General features: G+C 40.9%; 1 protein-coding gene across 1 annotated transcript in view; it reads left to right on the forward strand.

Annotated features, from left to right (window-relative positions):
- The first annotated feature begins 16,165 nt into the window (after positions 1-16,165).
- Positions 16,166-20,225, forward strand: part of SLC38A4 (solute carrier family 38 member 4) — a 67,992-nt gene continuing 63,932 nt past the window's right edge. The window contains exon 1 of the mRNA XM_060166454.1: positions 16,166-16,296. The gene's annotated coding sequence lies outside the window, so the exon portion shown is untranslated. The remainder of the gene's footprint in view (positions 16,297-20,225) is intronic.

The raw sequence follows: 20,225 nt of genomic DNA on the forward strand, positions 1-20,225 counted from the left end.
GATACAAGTGAACTTATTTACAAAACAGAAACAGACTCACAGACTTAGAGAACAAACTTATGGTTACCAGCTGGGGAAGAATAAGAGGAAGGGATAGTTAGGGAGTTTGAGATTGACATGTACACACTGTTATATTTAAAATGGATCACCAACAACTACCTACTGTACAGCACAGAGAACTCTGCTCAATATTATGTAACAACCTAAATGGGAAAAGAATTTGAGAAAGAATAGATACATGTATATGTATAACTGAATCACTTTGCTGTACACCTGAAACTATCACAACACTGTTAATCAACTATACTCTAACATAAAATAAAAAGTTAAAAAAAACTTTTTATATATAAAAGAAACCTAAATCACCTGAAACTAACACAATATTGTAATTGGTCATATTTCTTATTCCTATTGACTCAATTCATTCTCATTGTGATAGATTAAACATGGTCTCAAAGTTCTGACACCTTTTTTGTTAAGAGGATGAGGGTCAGGTTTTGTGACTGCTTGACCAATAGAATATGCTGGAGGTGCCACTATTCCTTTTCTTAGTCCCTGACTTAAAGAGATTAGCATTTCCAATTCCTAACCCTTGGACCATTCACTCTTGGAAACCAGTCACCATGGCAATGAGGACACTCAAGCAGTTCCACGTGAGAGGCCCATGTGGAAAAGAACTGAAGCTCTCAGACCACAGCTCCAGTTGAGCCACCAGTTGACAGTCAACACCAACTTGCCAGCCATGTCAGTGAGCTGTCTTGCAAGTGAATTCTCACAGCTGATGCTCTGTATAGCAGAGATGAGTCATTCTTGCTGAGCAAATTCATGTGCAAAAGTGCCACCTGTCCTCAGTTCTCAGTGTCATAACCAGGTTCCTTCTGCTCATGATCAAGTGCTTCCTGAATCTCCTATGTCAGGGCCTCTCTCCATCCTCCCCACACCACCCACTAGAATTTCCTCCTCAGCATCCCCCTTTTCTTGGTCCTCTCACTCCTTCATGGAAGAAGCTGCATCAAAGATAATATAGTGAGTTGTCGCCAGACCCTTTAAGTAATGTATTTGGACTGCCGGACCTGTCACCTTCCCAACACATCCCTCAGATCTGTCTCCTCAGCGGGTAAGTCTGGTCTAGATGTTCTCAATCTTAGCGGGAGTGAGAACCACTTGAGGAATTCATTAAAAATGTGGATTTCCCCTCATTCTAGAGATTTTGGTTCAGCAGGCCTGGGCTGGGATTAGGGAATTTTTCACAAGTACTCTGGGGAATTCCCATTCAGGCCTTCCAGGGACCCTGCTTTGCAAAGTTTTGATCTGATCCCAGGTCCCAGGCTGGTTGATCCCATCCAGCTGAAGTTCATGGACCTGGATTCCAAAGCCAGCAGGATCCATGTAACAGGTATGGACACTGAAATAGAAAGAACCCAATCTGTTCGGGGCCTAAGTCATTCCCTGACATTAAGTTAGGTTCCTGAGAAAGGGTGAGAGCTGGCCTTCCAGATAGACATTCTCTGAGCTGATATAATTTCAGGTTTTCAAGAGGTAGCACTGTGATTTTTAAACCTGGTCACACATTAGGATGACCACAGTTCAATGTTACCAAATCAACTTCTCCAGAATGGAGTTTGGGAGTTTCTATATACCCCATGCTCCAGGTGAATCTGGTATAAATCTGTGTGTGGACCTGTCAGTGATTAGAAACTATAAGCATATAGCATATTTCTTCCTGGTGCCTGAAATCCCACAATTAGTGATTCATTCCTTTGGCCTAAAGGTTGTTCTGTTAATAGCAAACATTCCTGGGAAAGTAGGTCCCTTCAAGTAGGTCCCTTCAAGCAAACATTCCTGGGAAAGTAGGTCCCTATTCAGGAGAATAGGAATAATTAACGTTAAGCACTACCACATTGCTTTGGGGAGGGTATTGAGATATTTTCCAGCGATGTCTCAGATGTAACCATGAGGCTGGTTAGTTCTACATTCCTTCATACTTGCTTCTCAACACTGTCCTCCACCCACCCCAACAATTATTCTCATTTAGAATAATTATTTTTACCTGTATGCTCCCCTCCATTAGACTGCAAATTCTTAAGAACAGAGAATGTCTAATTAGTCTCTGTATCTTAGACATTATCCAGCATGTTAATAAACAGAAGATAGTACCTTAAATACTCACACCTTAATGCCAGTGAGTTACAGGCCTTTTCCTCTGAGCAGGTTTTGACATGGAGAAGGACGAGAATGTGAGGACAAGGGGACCCCCCACCCCCCGCATCCCACGGGGCAAGAGAAAGCTGAAGACACATCAGACAGATGTCAAACAGTCATCTTTTGTGCTGAGGTCAGTTCTAAAAGGGTGATGTCTCCTCCACATCAGGATGCCTCTTAAGCTGCCATAAAAGAGCTCTTTTCAGGGCTTGCTCACAGAGTGGGTGATTCTGAGGATTTGGGTTTATTTGATGCCTAAGGTCTGCTTGCCCTAAAGAAGAACAAGCTTCTGATAAAATGAAAGAAAGGGCACTAAGTTTTGATGGGGTGTCCAGAGATTGGGATACTATCTCAGGGAGCAAAATAGGGAGTTTGCCTTCCTAAATGGATAGAATGCTCCTTGTTCTGCAAAAAATAAGAAATAGGACAGTGGACAGGCAGGGACCCGAAGACACTCAACAGGGAAAAGTAAGACAATGTGCCAGTCGCATTCCATCCCATTTGCTCCTCTGTCTAAGGCCAACCTAAAGAATGGGGACGCTGTGTGGTGAGCTGATTTTAAAGTGTGAGAAAAGGTAACAAAATACTAGTTTCATGAGCAGAAGACTCAATTTGATGAGGATACTTGAAATTTACGTTTGGAAACTAACTGTAATGATCGCCTTGACACACTTGTGTACTAGCTCATACCTTTGAAGAAGGACAGCCAAGTTTTCTGGTGGGATTTTCCCTTTAAGTTATAAGTGAAACTGCTAACATGAAAATTGGCTACATTAAAAAACCCAGAACCCAGAACCTGGGCTTGAGGTGTGACTTTGTCCTTTACACATTAAATATTGCAACAGGTCTTTCCTAACGTACTACATGCTGCAATGTGTCAACATAAGTTTAAGAAAAAATGCAGGCACTGACTGTAAATCTCAGTTTCAAATTGATTTCCCCACTTGTTTGTTTGTTTGTTTGTTTAAGGTTTAAAGGAAACTCTCTCTGTTTCACTTACCACACCCTCCTCAAAATGATGGTACGCAGTGTCCCCAAGTTTGAGACTCATTCAATACTGTCTCACTCAGATGCTCTCTCCAGTTTACAGTCTGGCTTATTATATATAAGAGCCAGAACGCTTTTTTTACCTTGAACTCTATATGGTAGATTGAACTAGATTCCTCCCTCCCCTACTAGAGGGTCAGCAGAGGATCTTGTATGAAAAAGATTCCATCAAGCTGGATCATTTCTTCCAGAAAGTGAAGGGAGCAGCCTCTGGTAACTACTATGACGTTTAATGTGATGTGCTTGGCTTAAAACAGGACATAAAAAGAGCCAAAAGCACTGTGTTAGGGGCGGGATGGAATTCTCTACGATTCCTAAAGGATCAAGCAAAAAGAGGAGTAACTCTGGTTATCTCTAATTGAGTAAATCATGTCTCTGAGAAGTGTGTGAATTTGCAGGGGACCTAGTAACAAAGACTGGCCAGCCCGTGCCTCTCACTGGTGGGGAGACAGAACTAGAATCAGGTTCTTGCATTTATCCCATTTTGCAGAGAGGAGATTTTCCACCCCTGGAGAGACTGAGTGAAGAAAACTGAGCAGGGAAGGTGTCCCTCTTGTTACCAAAGGTGATCACTTCACATGAGATGGATCCACCCATCCCACCATCTCATGAGCACAAGATCTGCCCTCCCTCTACCACAGGCATGGGCTTCTCACAAGCACTGGAATATGCTAAAGTCACTCACTTTCATCTTCATGACTCATTTCCTCAGGGAAATCTGTCCCTATGATCAGTGTATCCATCCTTCACTGCAGTCTTTGTCATTTTATGTTTATTAGTGTCACACTTTGATTAAAATATTTTCTCCTACCAAATTAGAAACTCCACAAGGACAGGGACTGTGTCTGTTTTGACTCACCATTCAGTTCCTTGCACCTAGAACTTAGGAGGTACCCAATAAATGTCTGTTAAATAAGAGAATGAACAAATGCAGATAGGACTGGATTTTCTGAGGGAGGATATGGGGTTGCCAACTTTAAATAGGGGGCTACCTGTAGGCAGGCAAAGTTCAGAGGGGAGAGATGTCTCAAGTGAAGGCAACATTTGTGAGGCTTCATGTCAGAGCCTTCCTTTGTTCAGTCAAATTAGTCAGAATTTCAACCTTGAACCATCTACCTTGGAATATCCTTTGGAGATGGACCTCACTCTTCAGAACGTGGCATGTTTACATAGTCCTGCATTAGTGGGCTATTGAAGGCTGTCCAAGCAAGATGACATGAAAGAGAAGGGCCTGGACCTTCCACTTTGCTGAGAGCTTCATCAGAGAAGGGGCTGGAAAAGCACTGTCCCCTTAGGTGGAATAGAAGGCAGGAAAAGCATTGGCTGCCTAGGCGGAATAGAGGCAGAATATCTCTTGGTCCGTGGCAGCTGCATGGATTGGCACAGAAAACCCCTGGAAGACTCAACACCTCCAATGTTCCACATAGGTTAGGAAGACCCCCCTTCCAGACTGAAGTAAGATAAGACCTCCAATATAGCCAGGTTATAATTTTAAAATCAATGAGTTCGAGCCCTGGGGGCAGAACAGAGATGACAAAGGCTGCATTGGGTAACAGTGAGCCGTGATGTCAGCGGTTACATGCAGGAATGGGCCAGCGTGTGAGAGTGAACAAATATCTGAAGCAATAACATCAAGGGAGTTGTTGACAAGAAAATCCTAATAAAAGGAAGTGATAACATCAGGAAGCATAAATCCATTTTCTATTACTCTAGCCATGTGGCTAACAGGGTCTTGGTGCTGTGGCCGGGTATTAGTCCTGAGTCTCTGAGGTGAGAGAGCTGAGTTCAGAACATTGGTCCACCTGAGACCTCCTGGCCCCACATAATATTAATAGGCAAGAGCTCTCCCAGTGATCTCCATCTCAATGCTAAGACCCAGCTCCACTCAATGGCCAGCAAGCTCCAGTGCTGGATATCCCATGCCAAACAATTAGCAAGACAGGAACACAACCCCACCCATTAGCAGAGACGCTGCCTAAAATCATAATAAGGTCACAGGCACCCCAAAACATACCACCGGATGCGGTCCTGCCCACCAGAAAGGCAAGATCCACCCTCACCCACCAGAACACAGGCACTTTAAAATAAAGACAAGAGACAAATAAGTACACTACATAATGATCAAGGGATCAATCCAAGAAGAATATATAACAATTGTAAATATTTAATCACCCAACATAGGAGCACCTCAGCACATAAGGCAAATGCTAACAGCCATAAAAGGGGAAATCAACAGTGACACAATAATAATAGGGGACTTTAACAACTCATTTTCTCCAATGGAGAGAACATCCAAAATGAACATAAATAAGGAAACACAAGCTTTAAATGATACATTAAACAAGATGGACTTAATTGATATTTATAGGACATTCCATCCAAAAACAATAGAATACCCTTTCTTCTCAAGTGCTCATGGAACATTCTACAGGATAGATCATATCTTGGGTCACAAATTAAGCATTGTTAAATTTAAGAAAATTGAAAACATATCGAGTATCTTTCTGACCATATGCTATGAGACTAGATATCAATTATAGGAAAAAACCTGTACGAAATACAAACACATGGAGACTAAACAATACACTACTACATGACCAAGCGATCACTGAAGTAATCAAAGAGGAAATCAAAAAATACCCAGAAACAAATGACAATGAAAACACGATAACCCAAAACCTATGGGATGCGACCAAAGCAGTTTTAAGAGGGAAGTTTATAGCAATACTATCCTACCTCAAAAAACAAGAAACATCTCAGTAAATAACCTAACCTTATGCCTAAAGCAATTAGAGAAAGAAAAACAAAAAAACCCCAAGTTTAGCAGAAGGAAAGAAATCATAAAGATCAGATCAGAAATAAATGAAAAAGAAATGAAGGAAACGATCACAAAGATCAATAAAACTAAAAGGTGGTTCTTTGAGAAGATAAACAAAATTGATAAACCATTACCAGACTCATCAAGAAAAAAAGGGAGAAGACTCAACCAACAGAATTAGAAATGAAAAAGAAGTAACAATTGACACTGCAGAAATACAAAGGATCATGAGAGATTACTACAAGCAGCTATATGCCAAAAAAATCGACAACCTGGATGAAATGGGCAAATTCTTGGAAAAGCACAACTTCTGAGACTGAATCAGGAAGAAATAGAAAATATAAACAGAAAAATCACAAGCACTAAAATTGAAACTGTGAATAAAAATCTTCCAACAAACAAAAGCCCATAACCAGACGGCTTCACAGGCAAATTCTATCAAACATTTAGAGAAGAGCAAACAGCTATCCTTCTCAAACTCTTCCAAAATATAGCAGAGGTAGGAACACTCCAAAACTCATTCTATGAGACCACCATCAACCTGATACCAAAAGCAGACAAAGATGTTACAAAAAATGAAAACTACAGACCAATATCACTGATGAACATAGATGCAAAAATCTGCAACCAAATACTAGCAAACAGAATCCAGCAGCAAATTAAAAGGATCATACACCATGATCAAGTGAGGTTTATTCCAGGAATGTGAGGATTTTTCAATATACGCAAATCAATCAATGTGTTACACCATATTAACAAACAGAAGAATAAAAACCATATGGTAACCTCAATATATGCATAAAAAGCTTTCAACAAAATGCAACACCCATTTATGAAAAAACTCTCCAGAAAGGGAACTTACCTTAACATCATAAAGACCATATATGACAAACCCACAGCCAACATCGTTCTCCATGGTGAAAAACTGAAACCATTTCCACTAAGGTCACGAAGAAGACAAGGTGGCCCACTCTCACCACTATTATTCAACATAGTTTTGGAAGCTTTAGCCACAACAATCAGACTCAAAAAAGAAATAAAAGGACTCCAAATCAGAAAAGAAGAAGTAAAACTGTCATTGTTTGCAGATGACATGATACTATACATAGAGAATCCTGAAAATGCTACCAGAAAACTACTAGAGTAAATCAATGAATTTGGTAAAGTAGCAGGATACAAAATTAATGCACAGAAATCTCTTGCATTCCTATACACTAATGATGAAAAATCTGAAAGAGAAATTATGGAAACACTCCCATTGACAATTGCAACAAAAAGAATAAAATATCTGGGAATAAACCTACCTAAGGAGACAAAAGACCTGTATGAAGAAAACTATAAGACACTGATGGAAGAAATTAAAGATGATACAAACAGATGGAGAGATATACCCGTATTCTTGAATTGGAAGAATCAACATTGTGAAAATGACTATACTGCCCAAAGCAATCTACAGATTCAATGCAATCCCTATCAGACTACCAATAGCATTTTTCACACAACTAGAACAAAAAATGTCACAATTTGTATGGAAACACAAAAGACCCCGAATACCCAAAGCAATATTGAGAAAGAAAAACGGAGCTAGAGAAATCAGGCTCCCTGACTTCAGACTATACTACAAAGCTACAGTATTCAAGACAGTATGGTACCGGCACAAAAACAGACATATAGATCAATGGAAGAGAATAGACAGCCTAGAGATAAACCCACGCACATATGGTCACCTTATCTTTGATAAAGGAGGCAAGAATATACAATGGTGAAAAGACAGTGTCTTCAATAAGCAGTGCTGGGAAAACTGGACAGCTACATTTAAAAGAATGAAATCAGTACACTCCCTAACACCATCTACAAAAGTAAACTCAAAATGGGTTAAAGACCTAAATGTAAGGCCAGAAACTATCAAAGTCTTAGAGGAAAACATAGGCAGAACACTCTATGACATAAATCACAGCAAGATCCTTTTTGACCCACCTCCTAGAGAAATGGAAATAAAAACAAAAATAAACAAATGGGACCTAATGAAACTTCAAAGCTTTTGCACAGCAAAGGAAACCATAAACAAGATGAAAAGACAATCCTCAGAATGCGAGAAAATATTTGCAAATGAAGTAACTGACAAAGGATTAATCTCCAAAATGTACAAGCAGCTCATGCAGCTCAATAACAAAAAAACAAACAACCCAATCCAAAAATGGGCAGAAGACATAAATAGAAATTTCTCCAAAGAAGATATACAGATTTCCAACAAACACATGTAAGGATGCTCAACATCACTAATCATTAGAGAAATGCAAATCAAAACTACAATGAGGTAACACCTCATACCAGTCAGAATGGCCATCATCAAAAAATTTACAAACAATAAATGTTGGAGAGGGTGTGGAGAAAAGGGAACACTCTTGCACTGTTGGTGGGAGTGTAAATTGATATAGCCACTATGGAGAACAGTATGGAGGTTCCTTTAAAAACTACAAATAGAACTACCATATGACCCAGCAATCCCACTACTGGGCATATACCCTGAGAAAAACATAATTCAAAAAGAGTCATGTACCACAATGTTCATTGCACCACTATTTACAATAGCCAGGACATGGAAAAAACCTGAGTGTACATCGACAGATGAATGGATAAAGAAGATATGGCACATATATACAATGGAATATTACTCAGTCATAAAAAGAAACGAAATTGAGTTATTTGTAGTAAGGTGGATGGACCTAGAGTCTGTGATACAGAGTGAAGTAAATGAGAATGAGAAAAACAAATACTGTATGCTAACATATATATATGGAATCTAGAAAAAAAATGGTTCTGAAGAATCTAGGGGCAGGACAGGAATAAAGATGTAGACGTAGAGAATGGACTTGAGGACACGGGGAGGGGGAAGTGTAAGCTGGGATGAAGTGAGAGAGTGGCATGGACATATATACACTACCAAATGTCAAATAGATAGCTAGTGGGAAGCAGCCGCATAGCACAGGGAGATCAGCTCGGTGCTTTGTGACCACCTAGAGGGGTGGGATACGGAGGGTGGGAGGGAGATGCAAGAGGGAGGAGATATGGTTATATATGTATGTGTATAGCTGATTCACTTTGTTATGTAGCAGCAACTAATCCAACAATGTAGAGCAATTATACTCCAATAAAGATGTTAAAAATAAATAAATAAATAAAAATGTAAAACCAATGAGTTCCAAAATCATCTTCACAGTGGTATTTTAAACTGAAATGTTTTTTTGATAACATTCCATCCTTATCTTTAAGAAAATTATTACTCAGTTTTTGAACTCCTGAAAAACAGAGAAGCATCAATTGATTGACCCATCCATCTATTTATTTATTCAGCAAATATGTTTTGATATCACATCTACAGAACTTACAGTCTCAAGAGGAAACATGCAAACAAACTATTATACAACGAGAAAGAATGAAACCTACTGCAGCATTGGAACAGGGCAATGGAGACATAAGCACACAATTCCAACCTCTTTCACACCATCTAGCTCTTATATTTGAAGACTAGAAGTTAAATGTCTACATGGTTTCAAAGTTAAAGTGCAAGTTTTGTTTAATTTTATATTTAGTCTTGTGAAAATTAAGTAATAGGTTAATAATTTCCTGTTCTCCATCTCTTCAGAAGGCGAATTTTAGGAAACTGGGGTTTTGTTGTGGAAACATGGGAATGAAAGTAAATCCCCGGAAGCTGTGCAATTGTAGAATGTTAAGATCGCGCAGGTCACAAGGATCAAATAATCTGCCCTCTTGTACTAAGAATGAGAAAACAGGCCCAGAAGAATAGAATAAAGTTTTAGGGTAATTATAAGAATTTGTCAGTAACAGATGATACAACTATAATCAGTATTTTCCATTTGAAAAATGATGGTTTAACTGCATTAAGAAATTTACTTAAATTTTAAAACAACTCTAGAATAGGTACAACGGTTGTCCCCAAATTACAGATAAGGAAACTGCAGCATAGACAGGTTAACAATTTACCTAATTATTATATAACTAATAACTAGTTTTCAGCTAGTAAATATCAGAGTTGGAATTGAAACCCAGGGAGTCTGGTTCCAGAAATCAGAAACCAAGTGTTTAACTTTACATGTTCTATCTCTTATTTATTTGGAAAACATATATATATATAATGTTTATTTTAAATGTGGTCATTCTCATTGAACATGTCTAGTTTTGGGTGATAAGGTGTTTCATTTTATTTTTCCAAATAAAGGGAATATGAAGTTAAGTTTTGACATGAATGAGTTTCTAACTCTCAGAGGAATGTCAAAAAGGGGAAAATTTGCTTTTAGAGTAATTTGATATTTTCTGAAAGCTGCCAGGCTATTGCGTTACCTGCCAATGTCACATCAACGTCAGTCTCTGTTCAAACAGCAGTTGTGCAAACCATGTCAGCGTAGCTGGTAGCCTGGCAGACTCAATCAGTGATTGTCTCTCTGGGCACCAAAATTATAATTGGCCTCCTAATTATGGTACCTCTTAATTTCAGAGAAAAAATAGAAGATGGAAAACATCATTAGGGATAACTCACAAATAACTTTATTTAACAACTAGCTCAGGCACAGATAGTGTTTGTTACAATATGTAAATCACAGGGGTACTCTTCATTTGTTCATTCACTCATTCAATAAATAACTATGGAGTTATGCTATGGTAAATACCAGGAACACTGATGAGAATGACACAGAGACGGGCTGCTCAGGAGTCTGAAGTCTAGTGGGGGCCAGACTAGTGTGTTACGATGTGCTTCCGGAGCCCCAATGAGGACAAGTCTAATGATGGGACAGAATGGAGAGAGCTTTGGGATCAGGTACAGCTGAGTCCTAATTCTGATTCTGCCTTTGGCAAGCCACTCAACTCATTCACTCTCTGTTTTCTCATCTGAAAAGCGAAGGTAAAAACACCGACCTCACAGGATGGTTGTAAATACTAAATTCCATGTCCAAAACATGCTAGTTCTTTTTTTCCACCCCTCTTCAAACTTCCCCACCACTCCATGTTCCCAGTCTACCAAGAAAAAAGAAAAAATAGCTGGATGAGTTGGACAGGGTTTCATTCACTTGACGTGACATGTGAGCTGGGGCTTGAAAGACTAGTAAAAAGTGAAATTGACAGGCAGAGCTGGTAGCAAGGGCTTCCAGGAAGAGGGGACAGTGTGTTCAAAAGCTCTAAGGCAGGCTTCCCTGGTGGCGCAGTGGTTGAGAGTCCGCCTGCCGATACAGGGCACACGGGTTCGTGCCCCGGTCCGCGAACATTCCACCTGCCGCGGACTGGGAGCTGGGAGGCAGTGAGTGATTTAGAATATGGGTTGTACGGAGGGATGTAATTGACTGTCAGTGAGATGCCGAGAGCATCAAGCTGGAAAAGGAAGGTGGATCTGACTGGCCAGCTCTCTGTAAGCAGTGCTGTTTCCAGAACAGAGAGACAAAAGCTGACCTCCCTGGGGCTGGTATTGAATATTGACCACAGGATGCCCACTCTCCTCTCTGAGCTATTTCCCGATGGGACGTGGGTTCTACTCCCCTTTTCACCTCCTGGATGGGACTTCAGAGTCTAGAACCTGACATCCCAATCTTGGACTCTAGAGTTGGATCTTCTAAGATCCTACATCTAGTTTGATATTCTTTTTTGTTTTGAGATCCAGTATCTAGTTGTTTCATCATGTGTGAAACTGAGACAGTGAGTGATCAAGTGTCTTTTTCCTAGTGCCAGTAAGAGGTAGTAGTCCATTTAGAGAATATAATACTAAAGAAACTCAACCATAAGCATAATTCATGGTATGTCTTGTTTTCTCACATAAATCAAATTCAAATTCATAGAAAAGAAAACTGTGATACTGACATTAGAAGTTTGTAGAGGCTCTTGTAATTATAATAAAAAGATAATTACTTTTATAGTATTATAATTATTTTAAAAATCATTATTTTATGGCTAAGCATGCCATTCACAGCTGGTGACCTTGTAGGAAGAAAAACAGTAATCAGTTTCAGTAAAGAAAATGCTTAGAAAAAAAGGAGGTGAGCTGTGGAAGGTCTAACATTGAATTTGAAGCCAGAAAACCTGGTTCATGCTCCAGTCTGTCATTTATCGGCTCTGTGTCTTTGGAGAAGTCACTTAACATCTCTGAATCTCATTTTCCTCTCCCATGAAATAGAGAAAATAATAGCTACATGGTGGGTTTATTTTAGTACCAAGTGGCATAATATATGTTAAGGTGTTTTGTAACCTCAAGTCATTTTACTAATTTCAATAATTATTCATTGAAAAAAGAATCCATGTTAGAAATCTACTATCAAAGAAAGAATTTAAACAAAAGTGTCTTAAAGTCACTGCAACAAACTTCACCATAAATCAAGGAACTTCATACGTACGATGGCAGGATAATAATTGTGTTTTATTTCCTTCCTAAGACATTTATTTATACTAAAATTTAGTAATGACTGTTCTCTGGATGATTAAACCTTAGAAATGTTTCTCCAAAAAGGGTTCATGGTGATAGAGAGATACTACATGCTCCATCCACCTTTAAGAGACTGATTCAAACCCCAGAGGAATCCCACAATAATTTTTAGCACAATGTTTTCCAAACTTATAGCAGCATGGAACTCCGTTTTCAAGTATTAGCTTTAGTTCAAAGGAATATATTTTGGGAATATTTTTAATAGAGACTTAAAGCAGAAGCTTCCATTGACAAACCAATAATCATTCCTAGGACCAGTGTGTTAATATAATTTTAGAGTGGAAAGCTTCAATCAATTCAGCTTTGTCAAAATGGTAGAAATTCGAACTCTTCTGTCACCCTTTTTTCTCGGTTGCAAACATTTTATTTTCCTCCAGCACTATTTGAGTTTGTAGTACTGTCTGAGAATAAGTAAGGAAAACAATGTATTAAGGAATGTTCTACATTTTTCTCATTGAGAAACTGAGTCACTTAGAACTTAAGCCCATTGGTGAAGGCCACACAGTTGGTAGGTGGTAGCTCTGAAATCAGGACTCAAGTTGTCTGCTCCAGAGCCAGCAAATGTTTGGATGGTAAATCAAAATGTGTTTCACAGTGCGGTTTTGCAGGGATATTCATGTTGCTGGTTAGGGTTGCTTCACATTCTTTCAAATACAAGTTTTAAAGAAACCCTTGAGGGGCTTCCCTGGTGGCGCAGTGGTTGAGAGTCCGCCTGCCGATGCAGGGGACACGGGTTCGTGCCCCGGTCCGGGAAGATCCCACATGCCGCGGAGCGGCTGGGCCCGTGAGCCATGGCCGCTGAGCCTGCGCGTCCGGAGCCTCTGCTCTGCAACGGGAGAGGTCACAACAGTGAGAGGCCTGCGTATCGCAAAAAAAAAAAAAAAAGAAAAAAAGAAAAAAAAGAAACCCTTGAGGATTGTTGGGTAGATCCAGTGTAGTCATCAGAGGCTCAAGTTTTTGATTGTATCACGGAGGACAATGGCTTGCCAGTTATCTCATACCACCTGGACATTGCTTGGAGCTCTCCTAAAACTCTAAGGATATACAATAGCTACAAAAGATGACAAATTTGAATTTTGCTCAGCACTTTGTTGCTTTATAGATGAATGCAACTCATTTTATTTCAATCCACACATCGTTAAAATAAGTAGCACATATGTAGATGAACAACCTATAGTTCTCTAGTAAATTAGGCAATGAACCACTGCTTCTGAGCTTATCGGTACTAGCTAAGATATGGACACCAAGAACTGACTAAATAAATAAGCAATTCATTAAAAACTTAAGTAGCTGCGCAGTGAACTAGTATCTATTTTAGGATTGCATTGATCCCATCTTCATTTATATTTTCTCTGGAATGGCTTTTTGTTTTAGAATCTTGGATTTTGCTTTTACTAAATCTCAGTTTAAGTAGAGAGAAATATATATCTATCGTGATCTCCCATTAATCCCCTCCCAATCTTACCAATTTTGACAATTTAGTAGTTTTATAAAAGATGCTTATATTTATTAAATAAGAATCAATGAAAAAGTGTGATAAAGATAATCTAGTTTCAACAAGTTTGAAGGGACCTCTAAATTATTCTGATGTATTCTAATTTCATAAAATGGAAACCTCTTATGACAAACTAAAGAGGTTTACCATATTTGGTTAGGCAGGGGATAATCAGCTTTCATAAAAAAATATTTCTTCTATACTCCGTTTAAATAGTGCATTTGTTTTTAGGTTTCAAAATGATAACTCCAGTGAAGGCATTCATCTTATCATTCTTCTATTGGATTTGCATTGTTGGATGATTTTAGTATAATTTGACATGTGTGCATGTGTGTTAATGGAATTTTTAATATTCCTGACTAATATACAACTGCATTATCCAGATGGATTTTTGTTCTTGCTGTTCTTGTCCTGTTTCTTAAGTGCTAATGTGCCGCTGATGTATTAGTTGATGGGAACTGTAAAATGAGATGGTTCTAGATATTCATGGTCTGAACAATGAGCCTTACCATTCTGAATAAAGTTAAATCGCATATGTGAGAATTTAGAAAGTAATCTGTGCCGCCTGATGAGTTTGTTAAACTGTGGGGATCGAGTCTCCATAGGAGAATGTTTTTTCCCTTAAGAATGACAAATGAGTAGTAAATAAACGGGATGGTGAACATATATGTTACATGGGCTTTTTGGAAACAAAAATTTTGGTTAATGTCAGAAAATGGTGGGGATTTTTTTAACATCTTTATTGGAGTATAATTGCTTTACAATGGTGTGTTAGTTTCTGCTTTATAACAAAGTGAATCAGTTATACATATACATACATCCCCATGTCTCCTCCCTCTTGCATCTCCCTCCCACCTTCCCTATCGCACCTCTCTAGGTGCATCCACCTCACTACAAATAACTCAATTTCGTTTCTTTTTATGACTGAGTAATATTCCATTGTATATATGTGCCACATCTTCTTTATCCATTCATCTGTTGATGGACAACACTTAACATTGCTTCCATGTCCTGGCTATTGTAAATAGAGCTGCAATGAACATTTTGGTACATGTCTCTTTTTGAATTATGGTTTTCTCCGGGTATATGCCCAGTAGTGGGATTGCTGGGTCATATGGTAGTTCTATTTTTAGTTTTTAAGGACCCTTCATACTGTTCTCCATAGTGACTATATCAATTTACATTCCCACCAAAAATGCAAGAGGGTTCCCTTTTCCCCACACCCTCTCCAGCATTTATTGTTTGTAGATTTTTTGATGATGGCCATTCTGACCGGTGTGAGGTGATACTTCATTGTAGTTTTGATTTGCATTTATCTAATGATTAGTGATGTTGAGCATTCTTTCATGTGTCTGTTGGCAATCTGTATATCTTCTTTGGAGAAATGCCTATTTAGGTTTTTTGCCCATTTTTGCATTGGGTTGTTTGTTTTTTTGATATTGAGCTGCTTGTAAATTTTTAAAATATAAACAATTTTCCTTAAAATGGTGAGTGGTGCCTTAATGAGCAGAACTGAAATTTTAGTGCTATTTATTATATCCTAATTCTTTCTTCATATGTACTGAGGATTATGCTTACAGTGGAATCCCAGGAAAAAAATGACCACAAAAGACCCCTAGCCATGGTTAAGTGCTAGCAAGATATCCTCTGCTCTGCTCTTGCATTAAGTGATTTTTACTGTGAATGACAGGTTTTTCGATTGTACCCCTTCCCCAAATGTTTTTTCCTTTATGTCAAGTTCAGGTTTGACATCCCCAAACCTGGAGGAAGTTTAGAGCCACCTATTGAAAGAAAGACTCTTTTACAGACTTCAAAATGAGCACTGACAGGTATTTCTGTGTATAGGACAGATCCAATAAATGCCACCTTGACTGATGAAGAAACTTAATCGTTAAAAAAAAAAAAAGCCCACAGAAAAGCTCAACTCACACCAAGATCTTCTCTGTTATCATGAACCCAAGAAAACTGGAGCAGGGGCTGGCAGGTCCCAGGCTTCACTCTTGAGGGACAGCTGGACAACTCAGCCCCACCTGGGAGGATGCTTTTGTTGACATCTCAGGTTGCCGCCTGATGATTGGTGGCTGGGCTGGAAGGGAGGGTCCATAGGAAACGCGACACTGGGGATGCTGCCCCCTATCACATGATGGAAATTTCCACTCTTTAGAAAGGCGAAAAGAAAAGAAAGAAGGGTCTCTCAATCCACCCTTTTCCCCTGGATCCCAATCGGGAGAGGGAAGAAAAAGTAGGGTGAGTGAAGCTGTTTATATTTTCTGTTAGACTTAAAAGACTTGTCAGTGTGCAAACTTGTGGCTGGATCCCAGCCGGAATGCGTGTGTGTGTGTGTGTGTGTGTGTGTGTGTGTGTGTGTGTGCGCGCGCGCGCGCCTGTGCGCATGGGGACACGCACACGTGTGCAGCTCGGTCTCTCACCCGTCTGGGGCTTTGGTCCGGCGCTCTGGCTCCTCATATCTTGTTGATGGCCCCAAATCCTTATCATTTAACAAAGGATCCCCTTTGGGTGCATTACTGCAGGTTAATGACCGGATTGACTAGAAATTAAGTAAGCCGGGGCAAGCAGAGGGAAAGGATAGAGGCTGGGAGAGATCCTGTGAATCCCTTTTCCAGGACAGGTGACTGCCAAGGCTGCCTGGTCCTGGGGGGCGGGCAAGGGGTGCCTTGCGCTGGGGCGCCCACGCCCCCGGGCCCGGGATTCCCTGGGCGCTTGAATCTCGAGATGCTTGTACTGAGACCGCCATCCACCACCGTGGCCCGGCCTGCCTGGCCAGGGGCCCCGAGACTCCGCTGCAGGAGCTGGCTCTGCGTCAGCTCGGGATCGCGCTGGCAAGGTGTTACCCGAGTCGCGGGACCCGTGCCCGCGTCCTCAGGGCGGGGACATTGGGTGCAGAACCTAAAATAGACCCATCGTCGCTGACAGCTGGGCCGCCCAGGAGGCCAGCACGGTTCCCTGGGTCGGGGGTTCCGGCCCGGGGATCCGGCCCGGGAGGCTCCTTCAGGGGAGGAGGAAGGCGAGAGCAGTGCTGGGTCTGGGGGCCTTGGCTGCGGGCAGTGAACGGGTTCCAAGACTGAGCCCGAGGTTCCGAGGGAGGCATCGCGCGCCGTCGGACTGAGAAGCCTGGGGGGCGCTGGAAAGAAGGAAGGGGCGCCGCAGAAAGTGCGGGCAGGAAGGACGAGTGGAGCGGAAGGAACGCAGAGAGAACGTCGGGGAGGAGAGGAGAAGGAGAGAACGATAAGGGTCCAGACCCTGAGAGGGGTAGGAGTAGGAGGGAAAATGGAGAAAGGAGGAGAGAATGAATGAAAGGAAGGGAGGACGGAGACGGGAGCGGGGACGCAGGGAGCCCCCTGGGAGGGTGAGCTGAGAGCACCTCCGAGTCCGGGAGAGGAGAGAGGTGGGCGCGGTGCAGGTAGGGGCTCTTCGCACAGGTGGGCGTGCGTCCTGGTGGGCGCGGGCTGGGGGTGGAGGCGCGGAGTGCGGAACTCGCGCGCCCCCCAGCTCCCCTGAGTGATCCAGCAGGGAGAGGTGGAGAGTGCCCCTTTCATGTGCCCCGGGACCAGCCCAGGAGGTGCGCACCGGGCGGTTGACTTGGTTAGAGGAACGGGGTGAACTAAGCCGGGGAACCACAGCCAGGGAGACTGGGTCCCTGGTGTGCAGGGCATGTACGGGGGAGTGAGGGGGCAAGATTTGGGGGCCTTGAGATACTTGGCGATGACTTGGAGATCCCCACCTGCAGTCCTCCGCAGAGCCTTTAAATACCTGGGTCTAGTTTCACCGGAGGAGGACGGGTTGGCTCTTGATGTGTATCTCTCAGTGCAAAAGGTGTATCTCTACCTGTCTAAGAGGGATCTGAGACCCCGAGAAGAGAAGAGAAGAGAAGAGAAGAAGAGAAGAGAAGAGAAGAGAAAAGAGAAGAGAAGAGAAGGGGTAGCCTCTGCCCTGGAGGTGTAAGCAGACCTGGCCAGGCACTTACCTCAGCGGCCTCCTGGTCAGGTACCCCATCCCCCAAGCTGCTGGCTGCTTGCTTTGTTATCGGCTGAGTAGTGGTGCACCTTGTCACCCTTAAGGAAAGGAGGAAGTGGCCAGCCTTTCACCAGGAATGGTCTGTTTCCCAATTTCCTAGCTTCCTATATTCATCTTTATCTGCTTCCCGGCAGTGCAGACATAATCATTATGACTAAATTGTCTTATGTTGTAAAGAGAGCATCCTTCATCCAGATCACAATTTCCAAGGCCTGGTAGCTTGGGTTTGTTTTAACTTTGGTTATAACTTTTTATAGACCTTAACTTTTGGGGGGAGGAGGTTTAAATTAGCCCATGGGTATTTTTTTTTTGTCCCCACTGCAAACAAGTCTCTAAGGATTGGGTGAGATTGGTGGACTCTCTCATATGGAACACAAGAAATCTCTCTCTCTCTCTCTCTCTCTCTCTCTCTCTCTCTGTGTGTGTGGTATAGTCTCTGAGATTCTAACAAATGAATCTACAGAAAATCTGTGTTCTGGGTAAAAAGTTGTAAGAACAGAGACACTGAAGAGAATATCTGATCTCCCCAAATTACAGATTACCATATGTGTTCAGAGACAGAAAGCTTCTATTGGTCTGATTTTATCACAAAACTTCAAAAAGCAGGAAGACTGGGGTAAAGGGATAAAAATCTTTCAAGCCTGCGGCAGGGATAGGAGGCAAGCTCTTCTGCGAGAGTATGCAGTACTAGGTGCTATATTCCTTATATGTTACTAAGTGTTTCTTTTATGTTAACATTTGACCCTCGTAACAGTCATATGAGATAGATTCTATTATTCTACCCATTTTATAGATCAAGAAATGGAGATATACAGTGTGGGGAGCATAGAACATCTTTGGAAGTTCTATTTGGACATTATTCTTAAGTGTAAAGAACAATTTTCTTTCCCTTTGCACTTTATCATGGTCAGAACTGGACAGGTGACATCTAGGGACCCACAACTGACTTCTCAGTCTATTAGAGACTAATCCTATCCTAAGAAAGCCAAAAGCATGACCGTGTACCTTAAGAATTAATCTTTGCCAGCCCCAGGATTGGATTGTTTTACAAGTGACGTTTGAGAAATGCATAATATAACTTTGGTTACCTTGTGAACTTTTGAGCTAAATGTCTTTCTTCTTTTATGTCATCGTCTTTGTCCATTTCTGCAGTGTTTTTTAGGCATATATTCCTTTTTTCCCCCTTATGCTTTGTACTGACTTAATAATATTTTCTATTTTTTGTTTTCTTTTTTATTATTTTTTAATTTAATTTTTATTTTATATTGGAGTATAGTTGATTTCCAACATTGTGTTAGTTTCAGGTATTCAGCAAAGTGATTCAGATATATATATATATGTATATATACACATTCAATACATCCATTCTTTTTCCAATTCTTTTCCTCTGTTTTAAATAACTTAAACCCCTCTTTTTAAAAAAAGTTTTACAAATCCAAAGCAATCATTTCTATAAAAATCAAAGGTTTCATGGAGTTTAATGACTATTTACATATTTTAGTATGTATATAAATAATATGACAATTCTGAAAAATGTGCTTCCATGTATCACATGAAACCATCTCACATGCTACTGCTACCCTGATGACATCTTGCAGGAAGGTGAGGAATGGAAGAAGGGGAGAGACAAAAGACAGGAAAGGAAGAGTCTTCCAAGCCAGACTTTGAACCAAGCCCCTTCCGTGTGTAAATCACATTTATCTTCACATGATACTCCATGGTCTAGGTGTTTGGTATCTCCATTTTACAGAGGAGGAAATTGAAGCTCAGAGAAATTAAGGGAAGAGCCAACGGTCACAGAGCTAGTAAGTGACGGGGCTGGCCTCAGAACTATGGTCCCTCCTGTGCCAAAGTTCCTGCTTCCAATAAAGACAGCAATAAGATAAAGATTACTCGGAGAGCAAATGTTTAAAGCAACAAGAAGCTCAGAGAGGTGGTACACAACAGAGCAGCCTGTGAGAGGTGGGGGAATGCAAAAACCAAATCACTTTTACATGCCTGCTAATCTTCTGGTCTTCCTTCCACTCTGTTTGTAATGACTTAATTCTATTCATTCATTCCACAAACAACCATTGAGTATCATTATCCCCCAGAAAGTATATTTGGGAGTTTCTTTTATCCTTGTCTCCCTAACACCTAGC

Source organism: Lagenorhynchus albirostris, chromosome 11, assembly GCF_949774975.1.
Source record: "Lagenorhynchus albirostris chromosome 11, mLagAlb1.1, whole genome shotgun sequence".
Taxonomy (NCBI): Eukaryota; Metazoa; Chordata; class Mammalia; order Artiodactyla; family Delphinidae; genus Lagenorhynchus; species Lagenorhynchus albirostris.